Source organism: Hyla sarda, chromosome 8 (assembly GCF_029499605.1).
Source record: "Hyla sarda isolate aHylSar1 chromosome 8, aHylSar1.hap1, whole genome shotgun sequence".
In the NCBI taxonomy this organism is placed as follows: domain Eukaryota; kingdom Metazoa; phylum Chordata; class Amphibia; order Anura; family Hylidae; genus Hyla; species Hyla sarda.
The window spans coordinates 8,487,934-8,509,269 of NC_079196.1; the positions used below are offsets into that span (position 1 = coordinate 8,487,934).

The window sequence follows — 21,336 nt, forward strand, 5'->3', positions numbered from 1 at the left end:
GATTTATGTAGATAGCTGGATCGGTCTGTGGGTTTTCTGTATACAGACATTTGTAGTGTGTTCCTGTTTATAGTGACAGTAGTGTCCAGGAAGTTCACACTTTCTGTAGAGAAGTCCATTTTGAGTTTGATAGATGGATCGAATTTGTTAAAGGCATCATGAAACTTTCTGAGTTTTTCTTTTCCTTCTGTCCAAATTATGAAAATATCATCAATGTAACGGTATTATCTGTAGGGTTTGTGATGTTGTGTGTATAGAAATCGTTGTTCAAGGTCAGCCATGAATAGCTTGGCATATTGTGGTGCCATCCTGGTCCCCATTGCAATTCTCCATGTGAATTCTCCACATCTATTGTCTTAACCCCTGCATATCTGTGAGATGTAACCTGTGTCTTCTGCTTGTGAGTTTAGATTTGCTTTGGACTTGATAAAGGGAGGAATCCCGAAAGCTTCCCTACAAAATTCTGTAAGTTCAATAAAAAAGATATAACAAGATACTGCAACAATTTTTGATTTGCATCTGCATTACTGGACTAATTTGGCTACTCAAATTTACTATATCTCTCTCTCTCTCTCTCTCTCTCTATATATATATATATATATATATATGTTGGTTTTGGTTCCCCCCTCCCTATCCCCTCCCCACACTATCTCCTTTTTTACAATAAAACTAAAATGTAGTAAACTCTGTCCACATGTTCCTGTGAATGTGCCGACCTCCTGCGGCTTTCCTCCAGGCCTGCACTGCGCACAGTCATAAAGGGTATCTCCACCTATAATACAAACATTGCCAAGAAATGTCAAGTTCTTCAGAAATTACAATGCTGCCTAATGATTGAACATACATTGCACAGTTTTCAGTCCTAGTGTGGTAAACAAGGGAATGAAGATCATAATGCTAGGAGTAGTAGTCCTCTAAGGCTATGTTGACACAATGGAATTTCTGTGCGCAATTCTTCTGCTATCAATGGGATTCTGCTGCCCTGTTTACATGGTAGAAATTCAGTTTACAGCGTCCGCAGAAAGAATAGTCATGTATATTCTTTCTACGGAGTCTGCACGAAAATGCATTGCCTTCTATGTTCTGCCGGCGCTCCGCTGTCAGTGGAATGTCTGTACGGACATTTTCCGTGTGGATATTCCACCATGTGAACATAGCCTTTAATTTAATGTTATGTGACAGCCGAGAAGGCTCTAGTCATTGTGAAGCCTAAGGCCCTCACTGTCACTCATAGTTAAGAAGAGAATCCCCCATTAGGTAGAAGCCCCCAGTAGTTAGGAAGGGAACCCCCTTGTTAGGTAGAAGTCCCCAGTAGGTGGGTAGGGAATACCCCCTATTAGGTAGAAGCCCCCGGTAGTTAGGTAGGGAATCCCCCTCTATTATGTAAAAGCCCCTCAGTAGATAGGAAGGGAATCCCCTCAATTAGGTAGAAGCACCCAGTAGCAAGATGGGAATCCCCACTATAAGGTAGAAGCCCCCAGTAGTTACATATGGAATCCTGCTATTAGGTAGAAGCCCCTAGAAGAGAGGTAGGGAAACCGTCTATTAGCTAGAAGCCCCCAGTAGGTAGGGAATCCTCCTATTAGGTAGAAGCCCCTAGTAGTTTGAAAGGGATTTCCCCTTATTAGGTAGAAGCCTTCAGTAGTTAGGAAATTCCCCCTATTAGTTAGAAGCCCTTCATACTTAAGCAGGGAATCCCCTCTATTAGGTAGAAGCCCAGAGTAGTTAGGTATGGCATCTAATGGGGGATTAGGTAGAAGCCACCAGTAATTAGAAAAGGAATCCCCCTCCCCCTATTAGGTAAAAGCCCCCAGTAGTTAGGAAGGGTTTAGGAAGGGATTTCCTCTTATTAGGTAGAACCCCTCAGTAGTTAGAAAGGGAATCCCCGCTATTAGGTAGAAGCCCTTCATACCTAGGCAGAGAATCCCCTCTATTAGGTAGAAGCCCAGAGTAGTTAGGTAGGGCATCCCCCCATTAGGTAGAAGCCCCCAGCAGGTAGGTAGGGAACCCCCTCCTGTTAGATAGAAGCCCCTAGTAGTTAGGTAGGAAATCCCCCCTATTAGGTAGAAGCCCCTAGTAGTTAGGTAGGAAATCCCCCATATTAGGTAGAAGCCCCTAGTAGTTAGGTAGGAACCCCCCCCCCCATTAGGTAGAAGCCCCTAGTAGTTAGGTAGGAACCCCCCCCCCCCCCCATTAGGTAGAAGCCCCTAGTAGTTAGGTAGGAAATGCCCCTATTAGGTAGAAGCCCCCAATAGGTAGGGAATCCCACCTATTAGGTAGAAGCCCTCAATAGGTAGGTAGGGAATCCCACCTATTAGGTAGAAGCCCCCAATAGGTATGTAAGTGTTCAGCCTCGGGATATAAACAAGAATGTTCATTTTCATTATTAACAAACAGAGATTTTGCAAATGGTAATTAAAGGGGTACTCCGGTGGAAAACTTTTTTTTTATCAACTGGTGCCAGAAAGTTTAACAGATTATGAAATTACTTCTATTAAAAAAATATTAATCCTTCCAGTACTTATTAGTTGCTGAATACTACAGAGGAAATTATTTTCTTTTTGGAACACAGAGCTCTCTGCTCTTACATCATGACCAGATGTATGGACAGAGATGTCAGCAGAGAGCACTGTGTTCATGATGTCAGCAAAGAGCACTGTGTTCCAAAAAGAAAATCATTTCCTATGTAGTATTCAGCAGCTAATAAGTACTGGAAGTATTAAGATTTTTTTATAGAAGTAATTTACAAATCTGTTTAACTTTCTGATAGGGATCGACCGATTATCGCTTTGGCCGACATTATCGGTCGATAATCACCATTTTGGGCATTATCGGTATAGGCAATTACCTTGCCAATAATGCCCCGAGGAGATGAATCCTAAATAATACTGCAAGGACATAAAAAACCCCCCCTTTTATCTCATATTATTATTAATTCATCAGTGCTCAATGTCGCCCCCTGCTGTAATATCTACTGTACATGAACAACCAAGAGAAACCAGGGAAGTGACAGCTTCATATCAAAGAGAAATACTTACTATAATACTGCCTACTATATAAAATAATATAACTTCTGTAATACTGCTCCTATATACGAGTGAGGTTATATAGGGAAGTGCACAGGTGAATACACTAATTAGAACCAAGGCAACAATCAGCGGCGCACTGGCCCTTTAAATCGCAGAGAGCCGGCGCGCGCCCTAGGGAGCAGGGCCGCGCGCGCCAGGACAGTACAGACGGGGAACGAGTCTGGTAAGCAGGCTGGGATGCGACCCGCGAGCGGGCGCGTCCCGCATCGCATCCCTGCTAGGGACATTATCGCAGCGCTCCCGGTCAGCGGGTCTGACCGGGGCGCTGCGAACAGGAAAACGCTGCGAGCGCTCCGGGGAGGAGCGGGGACCCGGAGCGCTCGGCGTAACAGTACCCCCCCCTTGGGTCTCCCCCTCTTTTTGGAACCCGAACATTTGTGAATGAGGTCCTTGTTGAGGATGTTATCCTCAGGTTCCCACGACCTCTCCTCAGGACCGCAATTCTCCCAATCTACGAGAATTTTTTTTTTTTAATCTGACCGTCTTAGACGCGAGAATTTCTTTAACCGAGAAGACATCTGAGGACCTGGAGACAGGAGTAGGAGCGACAACCTTGGGAGAGAAGCGGTTAAGGATAAGTGGTTTAAAGAGAGAAACATGAAAAGCGTTAGGAATACAGAGAGAAGGGGGAAGAAGGATTTTGTAGGAGACAGGATTGATTTGGCACTTGATTTTAAAGGGTCCAAGATAACGTGGTCCTAGTTTATAACTGGGGACACGGAAGCGGATATACTTGGCGGAGAGCCACACTTTGTCTCCAGGAGCAAAGACAGGAGGAGTTCTTCTCTTTTTGTCGGCATGCTTCTTCATCCGGGATGAGGCCTGTAGGAGGGATTTTTGAGTCTCCTTCCAGATGGTGGAGAAGTCCCGGGTAACTTCGTCAACAGCGGGCAAACCAGAAGGCGTGGGAGTGGGGAGGGGGGGAAGAGGGTGACGGCCGTACACCACAAAGAACGGGGATTTAGCGGAGGATTCAGAGTCTTTGAAATTGTACGAGAATTCAGCCCAGGGTAGAAGATCGGCCCAATCATCCTGGCGGGAGGAAACAAAATGTTGCAAATAGTCACCAAGAACCTGGTTAACTCTCTCTACTTGCCCATTGGATTGGGGATGATAGGAAGACGAGAAATTTAATTTGATTGTTACGCCGAGCGCTCCGGGTCCGTGCTCCTCCCCGGAGCGCTCGCGGCGTTCCTCTCTCTGCAGCGCCCCGGTCAGACCCGCTGACCGGGAGCGCTGCACTGACACTGCCGGCGGGGATGCGATTCGCATAGCGGGACGTGCCCGCTCGCGAATCGCATCCCAAGTCTCTCACCTGTCCCAGTCCCCGGCTGTCTCGTCCTGGCACGCGCGGCTCCGCTCCTTAGGGCGCGCGCGCGCCAGCTCTCTAAGATTTAATGGGCCAGTGCACCAATGATCTAATTAGCCTCCACCTGCTCCCTGTCTATTTAACCTCACTTCCCCTTCACTTCCTGGCCGGATCTTGTTGCCATTGTGCCAGAGAAAGCGTTTACAGTGTTTGCCTTACCAGTGTACCTGACCTCTTGCTATTGCTAATGACTACGAACCTTGCCGCCTGTCCCGACCTTCTGCTACGTCTGACCTTGCCTCTGCCTAGTCCTTCTGTCCCACGCCTTCTCAGCAGTCAGCGAGGTTGAGCCGTTGCCGGTGGATACGACCTGGTTGCTACCGCCGCAGCAAGGCCATCCCGCTTTGCGGCGGGCTCTGGTGAATACCAGTAGCAACCTAGAACCGGTCCACCGACACGGTCCACGCCAATCCCTCGCTGACACAGAGGATCCACATCCAGCCTGCCGTATCCTAACATTGATTTTTAGTTTATTACAGAGAGCTCTCCAGAATTTCGACACAAATTGAACGCCTCTATCCGAGACGATATGTGTGGGAAGCCCGTGAAGGCGAAAAATGTGCACAAAAAATTGTTTCGCCAACTGTGGCGCAGAAGGAAAGCCTGGAAGTGAAATAAAATGTGCCATATTGGAGAAACGATCAACGACCACCCAAATGACTGTGTTGCCATGGGATAAAGGCAGGTCCGTTATAAAGTCCATGGCAATCTGAGACCATGGTAGCTCAGGGACAGGCAGAGGATGAAGGAGGCCGGCAGGCTTCTGGCGAGGAGTCTTGTCCCGGGCACAGACTGTACAAGCCCGAACAAAATCAGCAACATCTGCTTCCAGGGTAGGCCACCAATAAAATCGAGAGATGAGTTGGATGGACTTTTTGACGCCAGCATGGCCGGCGAGGTGCGAGGAGTGTCCCCACCTGAGGATCTTGAGGCGCTGGCGTGGAGGGACGAAAGTCTTTCCAGGAGGTGTTTGTCTGATGGAAGCTGGGGAAGAGGAGATCAGACACTCAGGAGGAACAATGTGTTGCAGGGGGGCTTCCGTTTCGGAGGCATCAGAGGAACGAGAGAGGGCGTCATCCCTGATGTTTTTGTCAGCAGGGCGAAAATGAATCTCAAAGTTAAAACGGGCAAAAAACAACGACCACCTAGCCTGGCGTGTGTTAAGCCGTTGGGCAGACTGAAGATAAGAGAGATTCTTGTGATCTGTGTAGATGATAATTGGGTATTTGGAACCCTCCAGCAGGTGCCTCCATTCCTCGAGGGCTAGTTTAATGGCCAGCAGTTCTCGATCACCAATGGAGTAATTTTTCTCCGCCGGAGAGAAGGTCTTAGAAAAGAAACCACAAGTAATGTTATGTCCAGAAGAGTTTTTTTGTAGGAGTACAGCTCCGGCTCCCACCGAGGAGGCGTCTACCTCCAGTAAGAAGGGTTTAGATGGATCAGGTCTGGAGAGTACAGGAGCAGAAGAAAAGGCAGTTTTCAGACGGTTGAATGCCTCATCCGCTTGGGGAGGCCAGGACTTAGGGTTGGTGTTTTTCTTGGTTAGGGCCACAATTGGAGCCACAATGGTGGAAAAATGTGGAATAAATTGTCAGTAGTAATTGGCAAACCCCAAGAAGCGTTGGATAGCTCGGAGTCCGGAGGGGCGTGGCCAATCTAACACGGCTGACAGTTTGTCTGGGTCCATTTGAAGTCCCTGGTCAGAGACTAAATATCCTAGGAAGGGAAGAGATTGGCATTCAAAGAGACATTTCTCCATCTTGGCATATACTTGATTGTCACGGAGTCTCTAGAGCACCAGACGGACATGACGGCGGTGTTCTTCGAGGTTAGACGAGAAAATCAAAATGTCGTCCAAGTAAACCACAACACAGGTATATAACAGATCTCGAAAAATTTCATTCACAAAGTCCTGGAAGACAGCAGGGGCATTGCAAAGCCCAAAGGGCATAACCAGATATTCAAAGTGTCCGTCTCTGGTATTAAATGCGGTCTTCCACTCATCCCCTTCCCTGATGCGGATGAGATTATATGCACCTCTTAAATCCAATTTGGTGAAGATGTTAGCGCCACGTAGGCGGTCAAAGAGTTCCGAGATAAGAGGCAGGGGATAGCGTTTTTTTATAGTCATCTTATTAAAGGGGTACTCCGGTGAAAACCTTTTTTCTTTTAAATCAACTGGTGGCAGAAAGTTAAACATATTTGTAAATTACTTCTATTAAAAAATCTTAATCCTTCCAGCACTTATTAGCTGCTGAATGCTACAGAGGAAATTCCTTTCTTTTTGGAACACTGATGACATCACGAGCACAGTGCTCGCTGCTGACATCTCTGTCCATTTTAGCAACCATGCATAGCAGATGTATGCTAAGGGCAGCATGGTGGCTCAGTGGTTAGCCTTGCAGTGCTGGGGACTTGGGTTCAAATCTCACTAAGGACAACAATAAATAAAGCATTATTATAATAACGTCAGCAGAGAGAACTGTGCTCGTGATGTCATCAGAGAACATTCCAAAAAGAAAAGAATTTCCTCTGTAGTATTCAGCAGCTAATAAGTACAGGAAGGATTAAGATTTTTTAATAGAAGTAATTTACAAATATGTTTAACTTTCTGCCACCAGTTGATTTAAAAGAAAAAAAGGTTTTCACCGGAGTACCCCTTTAAGACCGCGGTAATCGATGCATGGCCGTAAGGAATCGTCTTTTTTGGAGACAAAGAAGAACCCCGCTCCGGCAGGGGAGGAAGACTTGCGAATGAATCCCCTCTTTAAATTTTCTTGGATGTAATCCGACATGGCTTGTGTCTCAGGAGCTGACAGAGGATAGATTCTGCCCCGGGGTGGAGTAGTACCAGGAAGGAGGTCAATAGGGCAGTTATAAGGCCTGTGAGGAGGCAAAGTCTCTGCTTGTTTTTTGCAAAAAAAATCGGCATAGTCAAAATAGGCCTTGGGGAGACCTGGTATAGGAGGAGCCACAGGGGTTTGACTGGCGGGACTGGGAGCAGACGTGAGGCATTTTTTGTGGCAAGAAGCACCCCAGTTCTTGATCTCCCCGGTGGTCCAGTCAAGGGTAGGAGAATGGCGTTGGAGCCAAGGCAGTCCGAGAAGAATTTCAGAAGTGCAGTTAGAGAGGACCAGAAATTCAATTTTTTCGTGATGAGGTCCAATGCACATTAACAGGGGTTCTGGCGAGACTGGTCACTGGGATGTTGAACCTGTTAACGAAAGAGCCCAAAATAAAATTTCCTGCAGATCCAGAATCCAAGAAGGCCACAGCTGAGATGGAGGAGTTAGAAGAAGAAATCCGCACAGGCACAGTAAGACGTGGAGAAGCAGAGTTCACACCTAGAGCTGTCTCACCTTTGTGCAGAATCGGAGTGCGTCTTTTCTGACGTGGAGGACGGATAGGACAATCCTTCAGGAAGTGTTCGGTACTGGCACAGTACAGGCATAGGTTCTCATTGCGGCGGCGTGTCCTCTCTTGTGGTGTCAGGCGGGACCGGTCTACTTGCATAGCCTCCACGGCAGAAGGCACAGGAACAGATTGCAGCAGACCAGAGAAGAGAGGAGCCGGGGAGAGAAACCGCCTAGTGCGAACAAAGTCCATATGCTGACGGAGCTCCTGGCGTCTTTCGGAAAAGCACATGTCAATGTGGGTGGCCAAATGGATAAGTTCATGCAGGTTGGCAGGAATTTCTCGTGAGGCCAGCACATCTTTGATGTTACTGGATAGGCCTTTTTTGAAGGTCGCGCAGAGGGCCTCGTTATTCCAAGATAATTCAGAGGCGAGGGTACGAAATTGGATGGCGTACTCGCCTGCAGAAGAATTACCCTGGACCAGGTTCAGCAAGGTAGTCTCGGCAGAAGAAGCTCGGGCTGGTTCCTCGAAGACACTACGAACCTCAGCGAAGAAGGACTGTACAGTGGCAGTGACAGGATCATTGCGGTCCCAGAGCGGTGTGGTCCATGACAGGGCCTTCCCAGACAGGAGACTAACCACGAAAGCCACCTTCGACCGTTCAGTTGGAAATTGGTCCGACATCATCTCCAAATGCAGGGAACATTGCGAGAGAAAACCACGGCAAAGTTTAGAGTCCCCATCGAATTTGTCCGGCAAAGATAAGCGGAGGCTGGAAGCGGCCACTCGCTGCGGAGGAGGTGCAGGAGCTGGCGGAGGAGATGGTTGCTGTAGCTGTGGCAGAAGCTGTTGTAGCATAACAGTCAGTTGAGACAGCTGATGGCCCTGTTGCGCTATCTCTTGCGACTGCTGGGCGACCACCGTGGTAAGGTCAGCGACAACTGGCAGCGGGACCTCAGCGGGATCCATGGCCGGATCTACTGTCAGGATTCGGCAGGCTGGAGGTGGATCCTCCGTGTCAGAGAGGGATTGGCGTGGACCATACCGGTGGACCGGTTCTAAGTTGCTACTGGTATTCACCAGAGCCCGCCGCAAAGCGGGATGGTCTTGCATGGTCTAGCAACAAGGTCGTATCCACCGGTAACAGCTCAACCTCTCTGACTGCTGAGATAGGCGCGGTACAAGGGATTAGGCAAGAGCAAGGTCGGACGTAGCAGAAGGTCAGGGCAGGCAGCAAGGATTGTAGTCAGGGGCAACGGCAGGAGGTCTGGAACACTGGCTTGGGACATACAAAGAACGCTTTCACTGGCACAATGGCAACAAGATCCGACAAGGGAGTGCAGGGGAAGTGAGGTTAAATAGGGAAGTGCACAGGTGAATACACTAATTAGAACCAGGCGCCAATCAGCGGCGCACTGGCCCTTTAAATCGCAGAGAGCCGGCGCGCACACGCCCTAGGGAGCGGGGCCGTGCGCGCCGGGACAGTACAGACAGGGAACGAGTCTGGTAAGTGGGCTGGGATGCGAACCGCGAGCGGGCGCGTCCCGCATCGCGGATCGCATCCCTGCTAGGGACATTATGGCAGCGCTCCCGGTCAGCGGGTCTGACCGGGGCGCTGCGAACAGGAAAACGCTGCGAGCCCTCCGGGGAGGAGCGGGGACCCGGAGCGCTCGGAGTAACATACAAGAATATATCTACTATAATACTTCTTCTATATACAAGAATATAACTACTATAATACTGCTCCTATATACAAGAATATAACTACTATAATACTGCTCCTATATACAAGAATATAACTACTATAATACTGCTCCTATATACAAGAATATAACTACTATAATACTGCTCCCTATATACAAGAATATAACTACTATAATACAGCTCCTATATACAGGAATATAACTACTATAATACTGCCTCTATTTACAAGAATATAACTACTATAATACTGCTCCTATATACAAGAATATAACTACTATAATACTGCCTCTATATACAAGAATATAACTACTATAATACTGCCTCCTATATACAAGAATATAATTACTATAATACTGCTCCTATATACAAGAATATAACTACTATACTACTGCTCCTATATACAGGAACATAACTACTATAACACTGCTCCTATATACAAGAATATAACTACTATAATACTGCTCCTTATATACAAGAATATAACTACTATAATACTGCTCCTATATACAAGAATACAAGTACTATAATACTGCTCCTATATACCAGAATATAACTACTACAATACTGCTCCTATAAACAAGAATATAACTACTATAACACTGATCCCTATATACAAGAATATAACTGCTATAATACTGCTCCTATATACAAGAATATAACTACTATAATACTGCTCCTATATACAAGAATATAACTACTATAATACTGCTCCCTATATACAAGAATATAACTACTATAATACTGCTCCTATATACAAGAATATAACTACTATAATACTGCTCCTATATACAAGAATATAACTACTATAATACTGCCCCTATATACAAGAATATAACTACTATAATACTGCTCCTATATACAAGAATATAACTACTATAATACTGCTCCTATATACAAGAATATAACTACTATAATACTGCTCCTATATACAAGAATATAACTACTATAATACTGCACCTATATACAAGAATATAACTACTATAATACTGCTCCTATATACAAGAATATAACTACTATAATATTGCTCATATGTACAACAATATAAGTTGTATAATACTATAGTCAATATAAAGCTATTTTCCTGTAGGTTTCCTTTCGTTCTTTTATTACACTTTACCCTCATACAGACTCAGTGAAGTTTTCCTATTTCTGTCTTTTATTTCTTTCAGACAAGAAACCCGAGCGCTTATGTTCCTGGTCAGGAAATTACCAGAATAGTCTATAGAATTTTCTAATTAACAGCCGTGGATATTTATAGTAACAGTATCGAGTGATGAATCGATGGTCATTACAGCAGCGGGGTTTATTGTGGGTTAAAGTGGTGGCTTTATTGGAGCGTACGTTGGATAAATAAAATCCTTAAAATGAGGGGCCGAGACTTTATGTTACAAATTCGTCGGAATCTTACAGAAATAATTGCGCCCAAATCCTTCACTCCTTTTTTTTCACAGGCCTGTTTCTTATGTCATTGTCCGCCTCCTGCGTTTATTTTAATCACAATACGAGTATGCCCGGCCAAAACAACAGAGAGTGGGCAATACAGCCAGTGAACAAGATGCCTATTATATCCGGGCCGGCGCTGCACTAAAATAAGTTCCACTTCATAGGAGCCTTTCAATCCCTTCCCCACCGCACATAGAGCCGGCCTGCCCGGTCCTGAATAGGCTCGGAATAGTAGCTCGGCCGTCTCCCAGCGGGTGCACCTAATTAGATATAAATACATTTAACCCGTCAAGCCGAGCCGTGTCCCCGCTCGTATTCATTTATGGCAGGACAGGTCTCCACTCGCTCAATGGGCAGGAGCGGTGCCGGCCTCCTTCGAGGTATGTGAGCCAGTTTTCACATTAGCACCTAACAAACAACAGGAGAGCACGGGGCGCGGGGTTCTATGCTGGCCAAAGCGTTGACCAATCCTTGAAATAGCGAGCAGGGCCTTGTGTGCCCATCAATAGGGCCGCACTCTGTCAGGAGGATTAGCGAGGTCTAATGGCACTTTTTTTTTTCGTATTCCACTCTCCTCGCCCCCGCAGGGTCTCCTTTCAATGATGGGATTGAAAACACCTTCTCTAAGAAGCACAGATTCAATTACATTCCTGGTTGGAAAGCGGGAAGGAATGTGAGGTCCGCAAATCTGGGCACAATCTTACCAGGGGGTTATGTGTTTGTCAGGAGGAGCGGTTCTTATGTGGGATCCCTCGGAATTGAGGGGGGTGCGGGGGTCACAAATTGCATAACACTAAGTACAGGTACCAATCATAAGGAAGGGGATGGTCACTGTATAGAATATGGTTTCCCAACCAGGGAGCCTCAAGCGGTAGCAAAACTACAACTCCCAGCATACCCGGACTGCAACTACTGAAGGCCCATTGGTTGTAAAAACACTGCAATGAGATGGAATGGTCACCGTACAGAACAGTGTTTCCCAACCAGGGTGCCTCTATCTGTTGCAAAACTACAAATCCCAGCATGCCCGGACAAATTGCACCTGGGTACAGGACACTGACCATGACGGAGAGGATGGTCACTGTATAGAACAGTGTTTCCCAACCAAGGTGCCTCCAGCTACTGCATAACTATAACTCCCAGCATGTCGGGACAAATTGCACCAGGGTACCATAAGTGAAGGAATGTTCACTATGTAGTACAGTGTTTCCCAACCAGGGTGCCTCCCGGTGTTTCGAAAGTACAACTGGCTCTCCGGGCATGCTGGGAGTTGTAGTTTTACAACTGCTGGAGAAACACTGGTTGGAAAACACTGCGATATAGTCTGTTTAGTCTGCATAAGCATATATTGTGTATTGGCATACATTAGGTATTGGAAGGTTTTCAGGCCTCAGGATTGAGACAAGAATGTTCCCATTCACTGACAGCAAGTAGGGATCTTGAATGGCAAAGTGTTTTAGAAAGTTGCAGAGATTCTCTTTCTGAGGTGATAAAGCTTTATAGGACCGGACAGCCACCCTTTTGCTGAGGAGCAGCAGGAGTTTTGCCTTTAACGCTGCTCGAAGGCGGCATTTTGGAGTTTCGCCTGAGTTCAGCCGCCCGGTCGTGTTTTAACCCGCTTGTCATATCTCCAGTTTATTTGTAAGCTTCAGGAATGTGCTGTAAATGAGGGGGAAGAAGCCTCTCTGCAGCAGTCACCTGCCAACATTCGCTTTTCTGTGGCGTCCGGGGCGCCCCATTAAGGGATTATACAAGAGGGCGGAGGCTCACTCAATACGAGAAATGAAAACGCAGGCGCCTGAGTACGGTCCCGGGCCATGGTGAACGTACCTGACTGCAGGAACATGGGCGTCAACCACAACCTTTCTAAAAATAACCTGCTGAAAATGAAGCCCCAGGGCGGACAGATGCTTCGGCGGTGTGACAGGAGCCGCTGGGTTTTGTTCCAGAGTTACGCCCGTGTCTTCACCGGGTTCACAATGACTGCAGTCACTGCCCTCCAGGCCTCAATTCTCTCACTGATGCGCGATCAATTCGTGCAGCATGTTGAGCGCTTATGTGATCACTGCGCCAAAGTCCTGTGTGTACACTGCTTCTTAACACTCCTTAAGAGATCGGAAAACTGGCAAGAGGAGGCATCTGCCCTCTATGCAATCGACTGTATCGGTCTTTACAACAAAGATACAACTGTATAGATGCACTCTGCCTGGCTGCCTATAGCTTCCCCTATGATGTGGTCATGTGATTAGCGCTGTCTGCACGGTTATGCTCTGACCAGGCCTGACAAGAAGAGCCCAGAGCAGCGCAGGAGTCAGGACAGGTGAGTATTCTCAGGGGGACATCTTCTTTAACCTGTGGCTATTAAGTTGTTGCAAAGTTACAACTACCATCGTGACTTTCCCTCAGTTAGCAACTTTTGGAAAGCCATATAATGATTAAAAAGTAGAATGCATAATGACGCGTTTCAGGTGTGAACCGCCCTTAGTCATGACTGAAACGCGTCATTATGCATTCCTGTACCTGTGTTTCGGTTTTTATACAATAAAGGGACCTTCTGCTTATTCCACGCTGGCTCATCCTTCTCCTAATGATTAAAAAGGGTACCCCATGCCAGAAATTTATAAATTACTTATATTTAACAAACATCCTTCTTCTAATGATTAAAAAGGGTACCCCATGCCAGAAATTTATAAATTACTTATATTTAACAAATCTTAATCTATGGTGTGTCTGCTCATGCAGCCTTGTCCATGAGTCATCTCTTGTCCATGACTCATGGACAAGCTGATGCTGCTGCAGCACTGGTTAGTGCGCCAGTAGGTATGGGGACCACTAGTGGTGGGATTTTCAGGGGCCGTTATACTTTTAAATATTCAAAAAATTTTAAGCAACCATATAACAAAAGGTCTTTAACTGACAACATATAAAACGTTTTTGTATCTTCCAGTGTCCATTTAAAGGGGTACTCCGCTGAAAACATCTTATCTCATATTCTAAGAGGCCTAAACATCTCCTATCCGATAGAGGCCTAAACATCTCCTATCCGATAGAGGCCTAAACAGAGCCAACGAACATGACCTAACACTTGGCGCCCAACGTGGGGCCACACTCGAGGACCGACGCCGAACTCTATCGGGACAACCCAAGGCCGCCCAAACCGGAGACTGATCACCTCCATGAGAACACGGTAGGTCTGCTGATTTCTATATGAATTGTAACTCATCTGTGTCTTGGGCGGCTTTGTGCGAGCCCAGGAACAGCTCAGTTGTGAGAGAACTGAGTAAATTTTGTTCATAATTTACGGTGCCCATAGGCAATTTGTGATCATCTGCTGAGTGTTGGTGTTAGCTTAACCACTGAGTCATTGAGTACTCATAAGTCGAGCTGGATTCCGCCCCTTTCCAACTCTGGAAACTAGTTCCGAAGAAGGGACAGGGAAAAGACCAATCACTGCAGTGATCGGGCGTTCCCCTGATTGAACGCGGTGATAGGCAAGTACACGGTTCTCTCATGTCCACAATACAAACCCATAGTGTCATGGAAAACCTACGGTCCTTGTTTAAAGGTAGAGACTCCGTCCTCCCTGGGCGCGAGGAACCTCGTGACTTGGTAGCGAGTCGAGAGGGGAAGAAACACCTTAATAAGATGAAAAAGTTAATGTCTATTTGTGATATTCACGAGGGCGGCAGGTTGCGCCCGGAACAGTGGGCTAAAACTCTAAAAGCCAAAAAAGGGAAATTGGAGGATGATGGAATGTTGCCAAACGCTAAAATATGGCATAGAGTAGCATTTGTGATTTTAAAGGAAGGATACATTGAAGAGTAGGGTAGAGACAGGAAAGGTGCAGTTAGTGGATACAGATATTATAAAGAGAAAGATCCGCCACTGCCCTAAAATGGCGGCGAAAAGGGTTGTTGGGTGTGTTCTCACTATGGCCAGCAGAATACACCCCCAGTTGAGAACTGTGTTTCCTGTGGCCAAGCCCGGCCCCCAAATGCCCCTCCTTGTACTCCAAGTGCATCTAAAGTAGATCCCACCCTTGCAGGAAACCCACCTACTGCTACTGGGGGCCCATCCACTGCACCCGAAAGTCCCCAAACCGGAACCTCTCTAGAGGCCCCTCCCAGTACACCCAAGCCCTCTACGGGCCTATATCTGGTACTCACTTCCGAAGGTGCCTATTATGTCCCAAGAGATCAGATGATTAGTCTCCTCCCTCATCTGCCCGGAACCAGAGGCGTCCCATCTCTGGATAGCTGCCTTAACAGCCCGGCCTTCCACTGGCAAATGCAGCAATGGAGAAACCAACTGGAACTGGAAGAGGGCCCAAGTGATGCCCAGAGTAGCCATGGGGCTTCCCCTCCCACACCGCCTCCCCTGATGCCTACTATAGTCAGATTTAAATCACCCCTTGGAACCGGAGGTGTCCCATCTCTGGATATCTTCCTTAACAGCCCGGCCTTCCACCGGCAAATGCAGCAATGGAGAAACCAACTGGAACCGGAAGAGGGCCCAAGTGATGCCCAGAGTAGCCATGGGGCTTCCCCTCCCACACCGCCTCCCCTGATGCCTACTATAATCAGATTTAAATCACCCCTTGATACCCCCAGTGGATCGGAATTAGGAGAAAGCAAATTAAATCCTGCCCCACAAAGATGGGAACCAGTACTGTGCATACAGCTGTGGCCAGAGACTGTCTTAACAGTGGGCCTTGGTTCAATGGAGACACAAATGGTTTCTGCAATATTTAACCCTTCCAATGAGTACCTAGTGCATGGAGGGGGTATAGCCAGGTCGCTGGTGGAAGCGGGCGGGTCCACCATACAACGGGATAGCAACAAAATCATGGAAGAAACAGAAAGAATATCAGTGTCTGACCCGGCCCTCACGGGTTCAGGTAACCTCATCATACATGCTGTTGATCCTGGATACTGCATAGAAGCCCATAACCAGTGTGTCAAACAGCTGGAACTCACTGTGCATCACATTCTAGACCTGGTGGCCAATAGGAACATCGCTTCTGTCGCTATCCCCGCCATCAGCTCTGGAATTTTTGGGGTTTCCAGTTGATGCCTGTGCCACTGCCATCATCAGTGCTATCAAACATCACCAGATCATACCTAACTTAGAAGAAATCTAAGGAAACTTCTTTCCTCAAGCTTCAAGATTGTCCAGGCCCACAAGTCCGCACAGACCCTGAATCAACCTGGCCTTCTCGTCAACCAGCCCATCCCTCCTGATGACCCAGATGAGCTCCTACCAGGACTCCCCAGACCTGCTACAGGATAACTCCTGTTATCCCTTCACAGGAGGAAGCTGTCAACATTCACACGGCACAGGAGGCAAAACCTAAATATGTTCCTTTCACATGAGTTTAAGTCAAGAATCTTGTTAGTCAGCTCCCAGATCCTGAACGACAGCCGATGCCCTTCTACAGGAGCATCAAACAAATCCAGAAAACCTATTCTGCTGTATGGAAGGAATTATACAACCTAGTTAACATCAAAGCGGTAAATGCTTTCTGGCCTATAATATCCACAGCACTTGACGACTCAACGATCAGTGATCAGGAGGAATACTCTTCGGGAGTCGAATTCTGCAGACAACTCCAAGGCTGGGCTAAGAGCAGACTCGCTGAAGGCTCTACCACTGTCACGGATACCTCTCAAGACCCGTCCGAAACGGCAGAAAAATACTTCTCAAGGATCTACAGCCTTTTCCAAGAGCAGGGATATGATTTAACCGCCAAGTTCCAGAAGAACCTTTTTGTCAATGCCTTTGTGAATGGCCTTAAAGAAGCCACCAAAAGGAAGCTAACGTACTCCAGGCAAGAATTCATGGAACTTGAACCAAAACAGGTTCTTCTTATCGCTAAAGCTATAGAAAAACAAGTTGAGTCCATGCCAACAAAAGAAGACCACAAAGGTGGCAGTCTATCAGGGAGCTACTGAACCTCTGATGTATGCAAAACCCCTTCCACATGACCAACATATGCTCCTGTATCCCAGCCAGAATTATGCCCCCCAGAGACCCCCCAATTACCAGCCATGCCCGTACAGAGCTGATGTTGACTGTTACCGCTTTTGAAGGAGAGGCCATATCAAGAGGAACTGCAGAACCCAAATGCCTATGAACTATGACCCTCATCCATCGGGCCCCTCAAGACAACAGGATTACCCAAAACCTCACCAGGAGCCACCTGGACCCCTCAATCAACAATAGGATGATGGCAAGCCTGTGCCCACCTTGATGTTCAATGCAAAACATTAACACAAAATCTGGACCAATTTCCCTTGTAAAGCTTACTGTCAGTGGAAAAACCCTACCTTTTCTTGTGGACACAGGTGCAGCCAGATCTGTAATCCGCTCTCAAGACCTACCCTGCGAGTCTCTCCTCTCCCCTGACTATATCTCTTGCATAGGGGTAGACAGCAAGCCATCCCCCTCGAGACTCACCCACCCCATACCTATTGGAGCTCAACAAGAACTCCTCTCAAGGTTGGTAGTGTCCCCTACCTGTCCACTGAATCTCATGGGAGCAGATCTACTGAAGAAACTCAAAGTTACCATCCGATATGATGAGGAAGGTATGCACCTTGAGCTGACACAACCCCTGTCACCAGAAGAAATATGCACCCTTCAGGTGGTTCCAGTCATGGTCTCGAGCATTAAACCTTCGACTATACCTGACTTCTACCTCAAACATATTTGGTCCAAAGGGCCGGATGACATAGGCCTTTTACCCATCCTACCAGTTAGAGTCTTCCTCAAAGAAGGTGCAAGTATTCCAAGGGTCCCTCAATATTCACTCAAGACCAATCAAGAAGCTTCCTTGGATGAGCAGATCAAGACCCTACTTGGAAATGGAGCAATCGTCCGATGTGTATCACCAGCCAACACACCCCTGTTCTCAGTGAAGAAAAAGACACTCAAGGGACAACCAGAAAAGTTCTGTATGGTCCAAGAACTCAGAGCCATCAATGCTGCCACAATTGTTAAAACCCCAGTTGTGCCTAATCCTCACATCTTTCTTAGCGCAATACTTCCGGATGCTACGCATTTCACAGTGATTGACCTGGCCAATGCTTTCTTCAGCATACCTTTACATCCGGACTGCCAGTACCTCTTTGCATTCATTCACAGAGGCGGACAATTTACTTGGACCAGGATGCCACAGGGTGCCAAAAACTCACCCAACCACTTCTCGCAAGCACTATTCATGTGCCTTTACCCGTGGATCTCCTCCCATGACCAAGTCACTCTGCTCCAATATGTGGATGACCTGCTCCTTTGTGCCCCTTCTGAGGAAATCTGCGCCGAAATGTCGACCAACCTACTGGCCTTCCTTGACTCCATCAATTGCAAGGTTTCACAGTCCAATGGGCAAAGAAAAAGGTCATATTCTTGGGACACTGTATATCCCAGGGGACAAGAGACTTGACGGAGGATAGACAACAAGCTATAAAAAACATCCCTCCTCCAACAGGTGTCAAACAACTCCAGGCCTTCCTCGGGATGGTGACCTACTGTAGGCAGTGGATCCTGGATGCCTCACGGCTCATGCAACCCTTGTATGATGCCATCCCGCTTCTGACTCAGGGTCAACCCTTACCACAGGAGGCCCTCCAGTCAATATCCCACCTGAAGGAACTCATCATCTCCTCCCCCGCTCTCAGAATTCCGGATTATGCACAACCATTCTACCTCTTTGTCTCCGAATCCAAAAGCCACGCATCAGGGGTACTCACTCAGAAACATGGAGGAAAAATGAGGCCACTTGGCTATTACTCCTGCAAACATGATCCTGTCTCTCAGACAGCACCTACTTGCCTCACAAGCTGTACTGGCCGCTAAGGAACTACTGGACAAAACATTAGATATTTCCCTGGGCCACCCTATCACTGTCCTTGCTCCTCATGATCTTAAAGCTATCCTAGGCCAAAGTCAACAAAGACACCTCTCCACCCAAAGGCAGATGAGATTGCAGTGCACCCTGCTTTTGCCAGACAATGTTACTCTTCAAAGGTGCACAACTCTGAACCCATCCACCCTGCTTCCTCTCTCAAAATGGGATGACACATCTTTTGAAGAGTCTGATGCCCCCACCGATGACACTGATGCTAAAGCTCATAACTGTTCGGAAGCAATGGAAACGGAAACGTCACACCTACCGACAGTTCAAGAAACTCCAATACCCGATGTGGACCTCACGTTATATACGGATGGGTCGAGGCATGCAGACGAGGGGGGCAGCTTCCACACCGGTTACTCAGTGGTAAGCCTGTCTGAGGTGATCATTGCCCGACCCTTACCTCCCCACATGTCAGCACAAGAAGCTGAGTTGGTGGAGCTAACTGAAGCCTGCCGCCTCGCTGAAGGAAAGACGGACAACATATACACCGATTTGACATACGGCCATGGAGTAGCACACGACTTTGGTCTCAAATGGGCCCTGTGGGGTTACAAGACGGCAAGCGGAACATGGCAAACTACATTCGGATGAGGCCCAAGGAAACCATCTGGCAGACACAGCAGCAAAACAAGTTGCAATACAACCGTACGTTCGAGAGGAAGAAGGGGTGTATGTGGTAACGAGAGGACAAAAGGAAAGAGAAGCAAATGGAAGTCCCGGACACCGGACATTGAAACAGTTCCAGAACCAGAACCAAAGGAATGGAAGAAACAAGGAGGTACACTGAGGAAAGATGGACTTTGGAGAAAAGAAAAGAGAATCTGTCCCAAATTATAAGCTCGATCAACAAACTATCTGGTACCTGGGATCACTACCCCAACTGAACAGTACACCAAAGGCTGTGATGTCTGCAACACATGCAATCCTGGAAGGACTGAATCCACTCCGAAGAAACATCTTGCCAAACCACTATACCTTTTCCAAAGGATACAGATAGATCATATGCAGCTACCTAAGAGTGGCAGATCTGAATATGTTCTGGTAGTAGTAGGCATGTTCTCGGGATGGCCGGAAGCCTATCCGGTAGCTAACATGACAGCCAGAACCACAGTCAAGAAACTACTTACCAAATTCGTATGTAGATTTGGCATCCCAGAATTTATTGAAAGTAACCAAGGCCCAGCCTTTACAGCAGATATCACAATGACACTCTGGAAGATGGTGGGAGCAGACCTGGGACTACACACCCCGTACCACCCCGAGAGTAGCGGCACTTTGAAAAACAAAATTTTTAAAGCCAGCAGAGAAATTTTGCTTCCCTGGCCAAAGGTGTTGCCCATTGCCCTATACTCAGAAACACACTCAAACAACCCTATGGCCTAACTGCGTTTGAAGTACTGTTTGGAGGAGTGCCCAGATTAGGATGTTACTACCAGCAACAATTTAGTGCAGGGAATGATAGCTCAGTGAAGTATGATTTCTCTATGTGATGAGCTGAAAGTAACATGTGCAGCAGTATATTCTTCTATTCCAGATCCAGATACTGACTCCAGCAGTCATAATCTCCCGCCCGGTGACTTTGTCCTTGTAAAGAAGCACGTGAGGGGAACATTGGAACCCAGATTTGAGGGACCATACCAAGTGCTTCTAACAACACCCACTTCGGTGAAGCTGGAAGGAAGATCAACATGGATACACGCTTCACTGCCAATGAGGATCTAGTGCCGGGAGAGTCCAGGGGAGTATGGGGAAAGTTCCACATAAGAGACATGTATAATTCGAATGAGTGGAAGGATCCGATGAAACCAGTTATAAAACCATTAAATCACCATATCCAGACCTTTAAAGAGATGATAGCTATTGAAGATCCTACCTTTGAAGACACCATGGCCATGGAGGTGGGTTTCTCTGACATGAATCTGTGGCTAGAATGGATGAAATATACAGCCAATAAACATAACAGGTCCAACTGTTACGTGTGTGCTGGGCTAGACCACATCTAGGTACTGTTCCTAACAATCCCTGAAGGTAGTCAGGAATGCTTTAATAGTCTTTTTACTAATCAGACCACTGACCAGTCTGCATGCGAGAAGTGGAAAAAAGAGTATGCCCTAACCACCAAAACCCCTAGACCAGGTGAGGGTATCACTATACATAAAGGTAACTATACCTGCTACGTGAGCAGAACAGGTAATGGTAGATTTTTGGGAAATTTCACAGAAGGTTACTGTTCAGAGTATAGCTCCCTAGAAGGTTCAAGATTACAAAATCAAAAATATTCATTGGGGGACGTGTATTGGATTTCTGGAGTTCAGCACTGCCCGTGGTGCCGTGGGATTTTGCCGTGAATTTTAAAATTTTTTACTATTATTTTTTTTTTAAATGTCCCGCCCCGGCCTGACGGCGCAGGGGGGAAGGGAAGTCTGCGTGCGCACTGCGCACACAGCGTCCCCCTGCATCTC

General features: G+C 47.0%; 1 long non-coding RNA gene across 1 annotated transcript in view; it reads right to left on the reverse strand.

Annotated features, from left to right (window-relative positions):
* Nucleotides 1-364: 364 nt before the first annotated feature.
* LOC130284317 (uncharacterized) overlaps nucleotides 365-21,336 on the reverse strand; it is a 48,681-nt gene continuing 27,709 nt past the window's right edge. Inside the window, exon 4 of the long non-coding RNA XR_008846983.1 lies at nucleotides 365-463. This is a non-coding gene — a long non-coding RNA (uncharacterized LOC130284317). The remainder of the gene's footprint in view (nucleotides 464-21,336) is intronic.